This window comes from Gavialis gangeticus, unplaced genomic scaffold (genome assembly GCF_001723915.1).
Source record: "Gavialis gangeticus isolate Ggan-Ray unplaced genomic scaffold, GavGan_comp1, whole genome shotgun sequence".
In the NCBI taxonomy this organism is placed as follows: Eukaryota; Metazoa; Chordata; order Crocodylia; family Gavialidae; genus Gavialis; species Gavialis gangeticus.
In genome coordinates this window covers 107,044,495-107,054,729 of record NW_017728992.1, presented here as the reverse complement: position 1 = coordinate 107,054,729, position 10,235 = coordinate 107,044,495, and positions in this window count along the sequence as shown.

Sequence of the window (10,235 nt, the reverse complement as noted above, 5' to 3'; positions counted from 1 at the left end):
GATGAGCTAGGCTGAGAGATCTGTGCCTCACCTGATGGGGCAGTGGTTGGAGCTGGGCTGGGCCAGGAGTGCTGTGCCTTTGCAGGCAGCAGAGCTGGGAGGGCCTTGGAGGCTATAGCCCCACAAAATTCATCTTAGCCCCCCAACAGCCACCCCTCCCAGTGCTGCCACCTGCCTGCAGAGACATGGCACAGTACTCTCAGCCCAGCCTTCTGCATCTGTAGGGCTGCATGGTACAGCTGGGCAGCAGTCCCTGCAGGTCAGTGTAACAGGGGCTGGGCGGGGAGTAAGTCCAAACTGCAGGTGGCTCCCACGGGGCAAAGTCTGCCTTGATGTGATCAACAGTGGGGGGGGGAGGTCCTCTGGAGGGGCAAGTGTGTGCGTGTCTGTGTCCATGTGCAGAGAGTGAGAGTAGAGTGCACGCGCCTGTGTGTGTGTGTGTGTGTGTGTGTGTGTGTGTGTGTGTGTGTGTGTGTATTCAGTCATAGCAGGGGCAGGGATCACGGAAAGAGGCAAGCATTTGCCCCCCCCAGCCTAGTAGGGTTCTCCCAGCCTCCCTTGCCAGTACTGGGAGGGGAAGCGGCCCCCTCTCCTCCCCTGCAGCCCAGCTCCCATGGGGGGAAGGGCCTCCAATTTTGTGCTTGCCCAGGACCCCAGTACACCTTAGCCCATCTCTGCTTTCCCTACCCCCACTGACCTGCTGAGCTGGAGGGTGGGCAGGGCGTGATAGATCCCAGGTTGCCCTTTCCTTCAAAAAGTGATCTTCACCTTAAAAAGGTTGGAGACCACTGCCTTAAAACAACATCCTAAAAGTAAGATCTTTAGGTATCTCCATTTGATTTGAGAAGGAACTCTTTAGTTCAGGCCCTGTAAATATCCCATTTACTATGACAGGTTTTGGATCAAGCCCAGAAAGCCCCATTCCTCCAGACTGGCAAAACTACCATCTCTGCAGGACTGGAAGAAAGCCTCCTTTGTGCTGGAGGTGGCTGCAGGTTCAGACATTTCCTAGCCCAAATCGGAATATTAGCACAAGGTTTGGAGATCCCTGGACGGACTGTGTATCCCCTGATACAATACAGAAGTCAAAAGGATAAAAATAACCCCTTTGTTTTGACATCACAGGTGTTCTTTCCCTCCCAGCTCCCAAACACAAGAAGATTTGCTGCCATATCTAAATATAAAGTTTTTTTTTTCCAGGTCCAGTTACTATCTACTATTTTATCCTACTCAGAGACAATTTCACCTGCTATCAGCTGGGTAAATACATCTTTGGAAGATAGCCAAGCTGTCTGCATTCGCACTATGAGTAGGTGGGTCTCTCTGAAGCCAAACAAATTACTTGCAATTTGTTAGTTGGCTAAAAAGCTGCATTAGGGAGCAGCTGAATAACTTGTACCCTGTTCCAAGTGCCAGGAATGCTTTGGGAATGATCAGCTCTTTCACTCAACTCCAGAAAATGGAGTCAGTGTCAGAGTTAAGAGTTCTTTTATGCCGAGTTGTACTACTGTGGCTTTCTAATCTCCATGGAACAGTACTTGGGATTACTTAAATGCATAGGCTCTCCAGGATTCCCACCAAAAGAGAGTTTCAAAGTCCAATTAAATTGGGAGGGAACTGTACTTATGACTTGCAGGGTAGAAACACATGTCACCTGAGGTCTCATTTGTGCCGCCATAAAAATTTTTATGGCAGCAGAAACGGCAAGCAAATAGATATCCCTACCCTTTGTCACACCGCATCAGAGGAAAATCAGTGGTGTGACAAAAGGTAGCAACAAACTCTGCTGCTTTACTGTAGCAGACATCTATTAGGTCTGTGGTAGAAAAGTATGGGCAACCCTCCCCTGAAGCCTTTGGAACGCTCCCTTCATTAATATATACCCAATCAACTTGCAGATAGATGCATATTGTTAAATGATTATACATCTGTGATTTGTAAACTTGGGGAAGACTGGAGAGGGGAATAATAGACCCGGGTTGTTGAGGCAACTGAATAATTAACAAGAGCTCAGATATCGTAGGGTCCAGCAAAAAAAAAAAAAAAAAAAAAAAACTTCCCCGGGTTTTTTTCATTTTCCCCTCTTTATTTAAAATCTAGCTTTAAAAAAAAAAAAAAAAACTTCCCAGGTACTTTTGCATTTCCACTGCTTGATCTAAATGCTAGCTTTAAAAAAAAATAATAATTTTTTTTAGTTTTCCAATTAAGTGACTTTATTGAGATGACACAGGTGTGGCTCAACCTTTATTCCGGGGCCCCATTTGACAAGGTAAGTATTCTTTGTCCTAATCTAAGGATAGAGGGCTTCACTTTAGATAGGCAATGTGTGTAGTTTCATAGTTGGTAGAGTCAGAAGGGACCTAAGCAGATCATCTAGTCCAACCCCTGCCATGGGCAGGAAAGGATGCTGGGGTCAAATGACCCTAGCTAGGTGGTTGTCTAGCCTCCTTTTGAAGACCCCCAGGGTAGGGGCAAGCACTGCTTCCCTTGGAAGTTGTTTCCAGCTCCTAGCCACCCTGACTGCAAAGTAGTGCCTCCTGATACCTAGCCTGAACCTACTGTCAGTCAACTTATGGCCATTGTTCCTCATTACCTCTGGTAGTGCTCGGGGGAACAGGGTCTCTCCCATTGCCTGATAGTCCTCTTTGGCAAGTTTATAGGTGGCCACCAGATCCCCTTTCAACCTTTTTTTGTGGAGACTAAACGGGTTCAGGTCTCATAGCCTCCCCTCATAGGGCCTGCCCTGCTGCCCCCTAATCATGCGAGTGACCCTCCTCTGGACCCTTTCAATGCTGTCCACATCCCTCCTGAAGTGCGGCGCCTAGAACCGGATGCAGTACTCCAACTGCGGCCTGACCAATGGTTGCACAGAGAGGAATGATCACCTCCTTGGACCTGTAATATGGAGCTATCCCCAGATTTATCTATATAAGTGGAATTGGAGGGAAATATACAATCATTGTTTATCTAACTTGAAGGGGAAGTTTTACTGACGATTTTCTTTTTTTGGATTTCCAAATAAATAAGAATGTTTCCAGTCATTTGAAGATACTGGCACAGAAAGGGAACAGTAATAAATATATAGAGGATTATAAAATAAGTTATAGGGTCTATACCTGATACTATATCTTGACAATGGTAACTGGTAAAATGACTGGTATTAGTATGCATACACAAAAGGAAAGCTCAAGTACTTAGAAAAAGAAACATTCTCCTTGCTCATTTCCCTGAAAACAATGGTTCAAAGAATGTGGCGAAAATAGTTCACCTGAATTTCAGTTAATCAAAAAACACAATCCTAGGGGAAAAATCCTAATTAAAGAGCAATATCTGTGTCAAAGGAGACTTCCATAAGAAATGTCATTTACTGAGTCAGAACATAGGAACTTGTTTGGAAGAATCTTGGCAGACAGTGAATGCTGAAAAGGGAAAAAGTGTACTAGGTAATGACCATGGTATTTTCCCTCCACACTGTTCCTGTCTTACTTGTAGCCTCCAGCATTTAAGGTCTAGGACATTTCAGTTCAGAGGCTGTATCCCTAACTCCCATGCTCAATTGCTACAGATGCCCTTTTCCTCCAATAATCTATTCAATTTCTCTTTTGAATCTAGTCAAACTGTCAGCTTTCATAACACCTGGTAGCAATGAGTTGCAAACAAACTTTAATTGCACACAGTGTCAGTTTTACACTTTGTGACCCCCTAGTTCTTGTATTGAGAGATTAGTAAATAGTAAATCCCTATTTACTTTCTCTTTGCCATTTAGTATTTTGCAAACCCTTATGTTCCCTCTCAAGTGCCCCTTTTCTAAACAGAATAGGCCATACCACTAATCATTAGGACTGTGCACAACGCCTGCATTTTGTTTCAGTTTTGGATTCAGCATTTTGGAGGGACAGTGATTTGTTTTGGCGTTTCGAATCACTATCCCATTTCATTTTGTCCAAAACTGTTTCGGAGCTGTTTTGGAATTTTGACAGTGTTCGGTGATAGGCTATAATGAGGAATCACAAAGCTGCCTATAACTTTATCATTTCTTGCCTGATTTGGAAGAAACTTGCAGGCATGATAGCCCCTGATTAGGCCATGAAGCCTGCCAAGTTTCAAGGAGGTAGGTGCAAGGGTTTCTGGGAAACTGCACCTCAAACTGTTCAAAGCAAAACTAGCATCACTTGCTGGCAGCGGCAGCATGCTGTCATCCTACATGCAGGTCTGGGGGCCCATCCCCTCTCTCCCCACCCCCCCAAGAGAAATCTGACACAGCCCTGATGCCCTTCTAGGGGGCATGGGCCCCTGGATCTGTGCGCGGGGTGACAGCAGGTTGCCACTGCTGGCTGGGGCTAGCGCCAGCACTGGGTTCTTCCTGGTGCTTGGCACAAGCTGTGCTGGGCAGACTTGGGTGCTGGTGCTGGCTCCAACTAGCAGCAACAGCATGCTGTCATCTGCATGCTCCACAGCCAGCAAGTGTGGGGCTTAAAAAAAAAAAAGCCCTGCACTCACCAACTCTGGCAGTGGTGATTGGGGCCTTTGAGGACTTGTGGCAGAGTCCCCCCATGTAGAGCGGGGCAGTGGGGATCACCCCACCCTCAACTGGCACCTGCACCATCATGCGGGTGCAGCATGGCTTGCAGCATGCACTGCCTGGGAGCTAAGGCAGGTCCATCTGTCAGCTGGAGCTCCCGGTTTGATTCCCTAGCTCTCTGATCATTCCCCCAGCTCTTCCGGGGGGGGGAGGGGAACACAGCCCCTGGATCTGCACTCAAGGTTTCAGCAGGCTGCTGTTGCCAGCTGGAGAAATATGCCAGAGCTGCTGCCATCACCAGTTGGCAGCTGCAGCCTGCTGTCATCCCTTATCATCTGGGGTCCTGCGCCCCACAGGAAGAGCTGGGGGAAAGATCAGGGAGCTGGAGAATTGAACCAGGAACTGGGAGAATGCTCAGGGACTTAAATATTCCCTCAGCCCCCAGTTTGATTCCCCAGCATTGGGATTGAAGGGACCTCAGGGATAGATCATTGTCACCGGCCACCAGCTACACATGTCAATATCAGACCAGTCCTTTCCCTCTCTTCCCCCTCCCTTTCCCTGCAAGCCCACTTCCAAAACAGCTTGAAAACAGCCAAATCATTTCAGAAAATTTCTGAAATGTTTTGGATGGCCTGTTTTGTTTCAGAGCTGTTTCAGAGCACTGTGTTTCATTTCAGATTCAGTGTTTTGACCATCAAAACAGTCGCTGAAGTTTCTCATAGCCCTACTAATCATCCATGTTGCCCTGCTCTGTACTTTCTCTGGTTCTTTTATATCTTCTTTGAGGTATGGGGACCAGAACTTGACAGAATATCCAAGGTGTGGATGCACCACAGATTTATAAAGGGACATAATAATATTTTCCATTTTGTTTCCAATTCCCTTGTTAAATCAACCCTAACATTTAGTCTGCCTTTTTGACAGCTGCTGAGTACTTAGCTAATGTTTTTTAGTGAATTGTTCACAGCAACTCCCAAATCTCTTTCCTTTGTGTAACAGCCTGTGAAGACATCCCCCCCCCTACCCCTTGTTTGGGTCAGCCCAGGTGACCCTTTTCTCTCTCATTGCTTTCTTCTTGGTTCAGGCTGGTCAATCAGGTGACCTGGCGAGATAAAATTCCTAGGGGGTTGGGGGAGCACTCTTCCTTCTGGTGGGTACTTTTGAAAGCAGCAAGCAAACGCTCCAGGCTGCTGCCTGGAAATTTACTGTAAGTAAAAAAATCTGGAAACATTCCAGAAGTTAGGATTTATCTAACGCCAGTTGTGTCTTAAAAGGATCACTGTGTCCAATCTCTGTAGAGAGTCAAGTGCTTATGTTTCCTCAAAGTATATTCTGACTTCCCATTCTAGCTCCTCCTGACACCCCCGAAAATCAATAAAAGGTGTCAGGTTACAGCTTGCCTTGCTGTATTACTGAAGTTGGGGGGGGGGAAGAGGCTTTCCGCTCTCGGCTTGGACAGCTGAGTTTGCCTTTACTTTTCCTCAGTTCTACCTGATGCTATCCTGAGGTGCATCAGGCTGAAAGAAGCACCCAGAAATATTACTGTGGGCAAAGCACCCCCAAGATTCTCAGGGTCTGTGCGCCATGGGCTGCACAGAGCCCTACCAGAGACCAGTGCCTGAGTGGTGGCATCATTACTCCAGGCTTGGGCTTGCAGGTGTTCTCCAGGAAGCGGGACAACCAGCTGTAGGCTCCCTAAGGGAGACTCCTGAAGCATGGTTTTGGACCTGGCACAGGGAGGCGGGTGGCTCTGCATAGTAGTGCCTCCTACTGTGCATGCTACAGAGTCCATCGTGGTGTAGGTCTAGTTTGGGTAATTTATGCCCAGGTGCATCACTTTACACTGATCTATATCAAATTGCACTCCTATTTAGTTGCACATTCAGTCAATCATGACAGATCCTTCTGTAGTTCCCCACAGTCTGTCTTGGTCTTTATCACTTTGAATAAGTTTTTGTCATGAGTAAATCTGGCCAACCTGCTACTCACCCCCTTTTCCAGATTATTTATTTATCAATATGTTAAACAGCACTGGTCCCAACTTAGGTCCCTGGGGGATCCCATTGTTTGCTTCTTATCCAGAAAACTGACCATTTATACTTACTCTTTGCTTTCTACCTTTGAGTCAATTTCAAACCCATGAGTGGATTTTCCCTTTAATCCTGTGACTACCTAACCTAGACAGGAGCCTCTGATAGTGTACCTTGTCAAATGCTTTTTGGAAATCCAAATATACTGTATTAACCAAATTGCCCAGATCCACCCAATTACTGACACCCTCAAAAAACTCAGGTAGGTTTGCAAGACATGATTTTCCTTTGACAAAAACTGTTAATTCCTCCCCAGGAGGATACGTATGCTCATTCATGTGATGAACAGTTGTTTTATTATTATTACTATTATTATTGGTTTTACCAGTTTTCCAGGAACAAGATTTATGCTTACTGGCATGTAGTTCTTTGCATCCCCTCTAGAGTCTTTTAAATATGGGAACTGTCCAGTCAACCCTTCACTGGCAACCTTCCTGTCCTCTGATACCAAGGCCATTTTTAGTGATAAATATAATATTACAGTTAGGAGTTTAGCCATTTCTGATCTGAGCTCCTTCAGGACCATAGAGTGAATGCTATCAACTCCTGATAATTTGCTACTCTTCAGTTTATTAGCTTCTTCTACAGCTTGATCTTTTGAAACCTCAATTTGGGTCAGCTCCTCTGACTTGTCACCAGATCCACTCATCTATGGAGACAGAATTTCCCTAATATCACTGAAGAAACATGCAGAGAATGCATTTAGTTTCTTGGTGACTGGTGAATTGAGTTACACACTGATCATCTGAAGGCTAAATGGACTCCCATACAGGTATTAGCTTCTAATATACTTAAATAATCTTTTAGTGTTATCTTTTTGTCTCTAGCAAATTTTTCCTCAGATTCTCTTAGCTCATCTTATTACAGTTTTACATTTGCTTTACTAGTGTTTATTTTTTTTTTTTTTAAATTTTCTTCATCGGGATTTGACATCACTTCCACTTTTGGAAAGAACCTTTTAATGCTTCTGCAACTCTCCCATTAAACCATGCTGGCTTTCTGCCCGGCTCCAATTAAAAAAAAAATCTGGATCAAAAGGGGATTCCAGAATATCAAGTAATTCCCATAAGAAGGATAATACATACAACTTGTGTTTTCTTTGCTTGCTTGAATAGCACATTGTCACAGGACCTGGCCCCAAGGGCTGCCATAATGCCTCCACTCTGACTTCTCAGGGTACTAAAATAATTCCTTTTTCCTCATCTGCCATGCCTTGATGGGATTATTTTAGTGTTAAAGGGTCCCAGAATGAGTCCAGGTTTGTTTTGGCCAGCAGGTCCCTCTCGTACTTAGCTGAACCCAGTCCTACCACTCAAGCACTAAGTTGCATCCCTCCTGACCTTGTCAGTGCCTCAGAGCACTGTACAATCATGGACAAGTAGGGTTGGAAGGGACCTCCAGAGGTCATTGAGTCCAACCCTTTGCCTGAGGCAGGATCATCCCTATTTAAACCATACAAAACAATCTAAACTCTATTTATAAGACTACCATCAGCTCTAACACAAACACAGACCTAGCACCCTAACCTGCCACAAGTAAAGCAGGAGAAAGATTTTACTAACATCCTGCTTCTGTATGTTGTCAAAATACAGGTCAAAAGATCCTGGGTTGAGGCCCACACCCCCTGCTACAGAGGAAGGCAAAAACCTCCACAATCCATACCAATCTGACCATGGGGTAAAAGTTCCTTCCTGACTCTAAATCAGTTGGACCCAGAGCAGAGGGACCACTGGTACACCCCTGTTAAAGTCTCCAGCCTTGGCTGTAGCCAACACCCAATACCTCTGAGGAAGGTTTGAAGAAACCCTGACATGTAGCAGAAAACAGGGAGGAGAGACAACCAGCAAAGCCCAGAAGCATGAGAAATAACCTTAGCAGAATATAGACATAACTATGCTTAAATCATCCTGACCAGCTGTCCAGCCTCTTGAATAGCTTTAGCAATAGAGAATCCACAGCTTCCCCAGGCAGTCTATTCCACTGCCTCACTAGTCTAACAGTGAAGAAGTTTTTCCGGATATCCAATCTAAACTTATTTTGCTGCAACTTCAAGCCATCGGTTCATGTCCTCTGCTCTACATCAAGAGATAGAAGGTGCTTTCTTGTTCTTTATGGTAGCTGTTTAAGTACTTGAAGACTGCTATCATGTCGCCTCTTAAGCACCTTTTTCTGTAAGCTGAATATGCCTAGCTCTTTCAGCCCTTCCTCATATGATTTGCCTTCCAAGCCCTTTATCATATTTCTTTCCTGCCTCTGGACCTTTAACTTCTTCATGTCCTTTTGAAACACGGAGTCCAGAACTGCACACAGTATTCCAGATGATGCTTTTACTGATGTATCCCAAAACTGCATTCACCTTTTGTGTGGGTGCATGACACTACAGACTTGTATTGAATCTCTGACCTACCAAGACTCCCATGTCCTTTTGCATAGAGCTGTCATCCAGCCAGATGTCACCCATTTTAAATTTGTGTTTTTGATTATTCTTCCCATGCTATTGCACCTTGCATTTGGCCACATTGAACTTCATACTGCTAGCTTTAGCCCAACTTTCCAATCTAGCAAGATCGTTCTAAGGTTCCTGCTACTCTTGGGAGCAATGAGGAAGGAGCCCAGCTGCTGGTTGCTAGGGCAACCCAAGGAAGCCAATGACTCACACCTGTTAGCAGTCAGCTGACTAGAAGGGGCAGGGCCTGGCTCCCATTTAAACCCCAGGGCTGAGGCCAGGCAGGCAGTTCTTTGCTGGCAGCTACAGGAAAAGGAACTCTGCTGGAGCAAGAAAAAGGGGAAGAGACCAACTGCTCATGCATTTTGGCATGGGTGAAGGATGGTGCACCCTTGGGGGTGGGTCAAGTGATATTCTGGCCAAGTGGCAGAAGTTTATGTTATAGCCTAGGGGCTTGAGTTTTGTGTTTGCTGTTTACTACCAGAGGTTTGGGTGAGGCTATTAGGGGTTGGAGGAGGCCTCATAGGGGACCTGCAGTGGCATAGGAAACCCCAGCCCCAGAGCAGGGGGGCAGTGAGAAGCCCCAGAGCAGGGGGGCAGTGATTCTGAGTGCCCAGAGAGGTGTGGCTGCGAGACAAAGGGCTGCAGAGAGCCCGCACCAAAGAAAAGTATAAGACTGAACAACGTCTGGTACATCTGCGAGGCTTGGGGCGTGGTGCAGGGGTGGTTGGAGCCACACAAAACTCATAAGGAACACCCATTACAGAAGCAAGGCCATTGTACAGGAGGAAAACAGTGTCCAGGGAGACGAAGAGGCAGCCTCCCTATTATACATATTTAACATCCAAGTTGTGGCGGGTGAGAATGGAGAGTGCTTTGTAGACTGACTGGACATGGTGAGGGGCACTAGGGGGGAGCACGGTGTCCCCTAGGATGCCCTCCTGCTACAGATGGTCATGAAGGACCTTGTCAAAATCCTTGATAAAGTCCAGATACACTATATCCACAGCATTCCCTTCATCTACCCAAGTAGTTACTTTGTCAAAGCAGGAGATCAAGTTTGTTTGATAAGATTTGTTTTTCATAAATCCATGCTGGCTGCTTGTGATCAGCCTTTCCTCAGGATATGTTTCAGTAACTTCTCATGTACCAAGGTGAGACTAGCTGGTCTGTA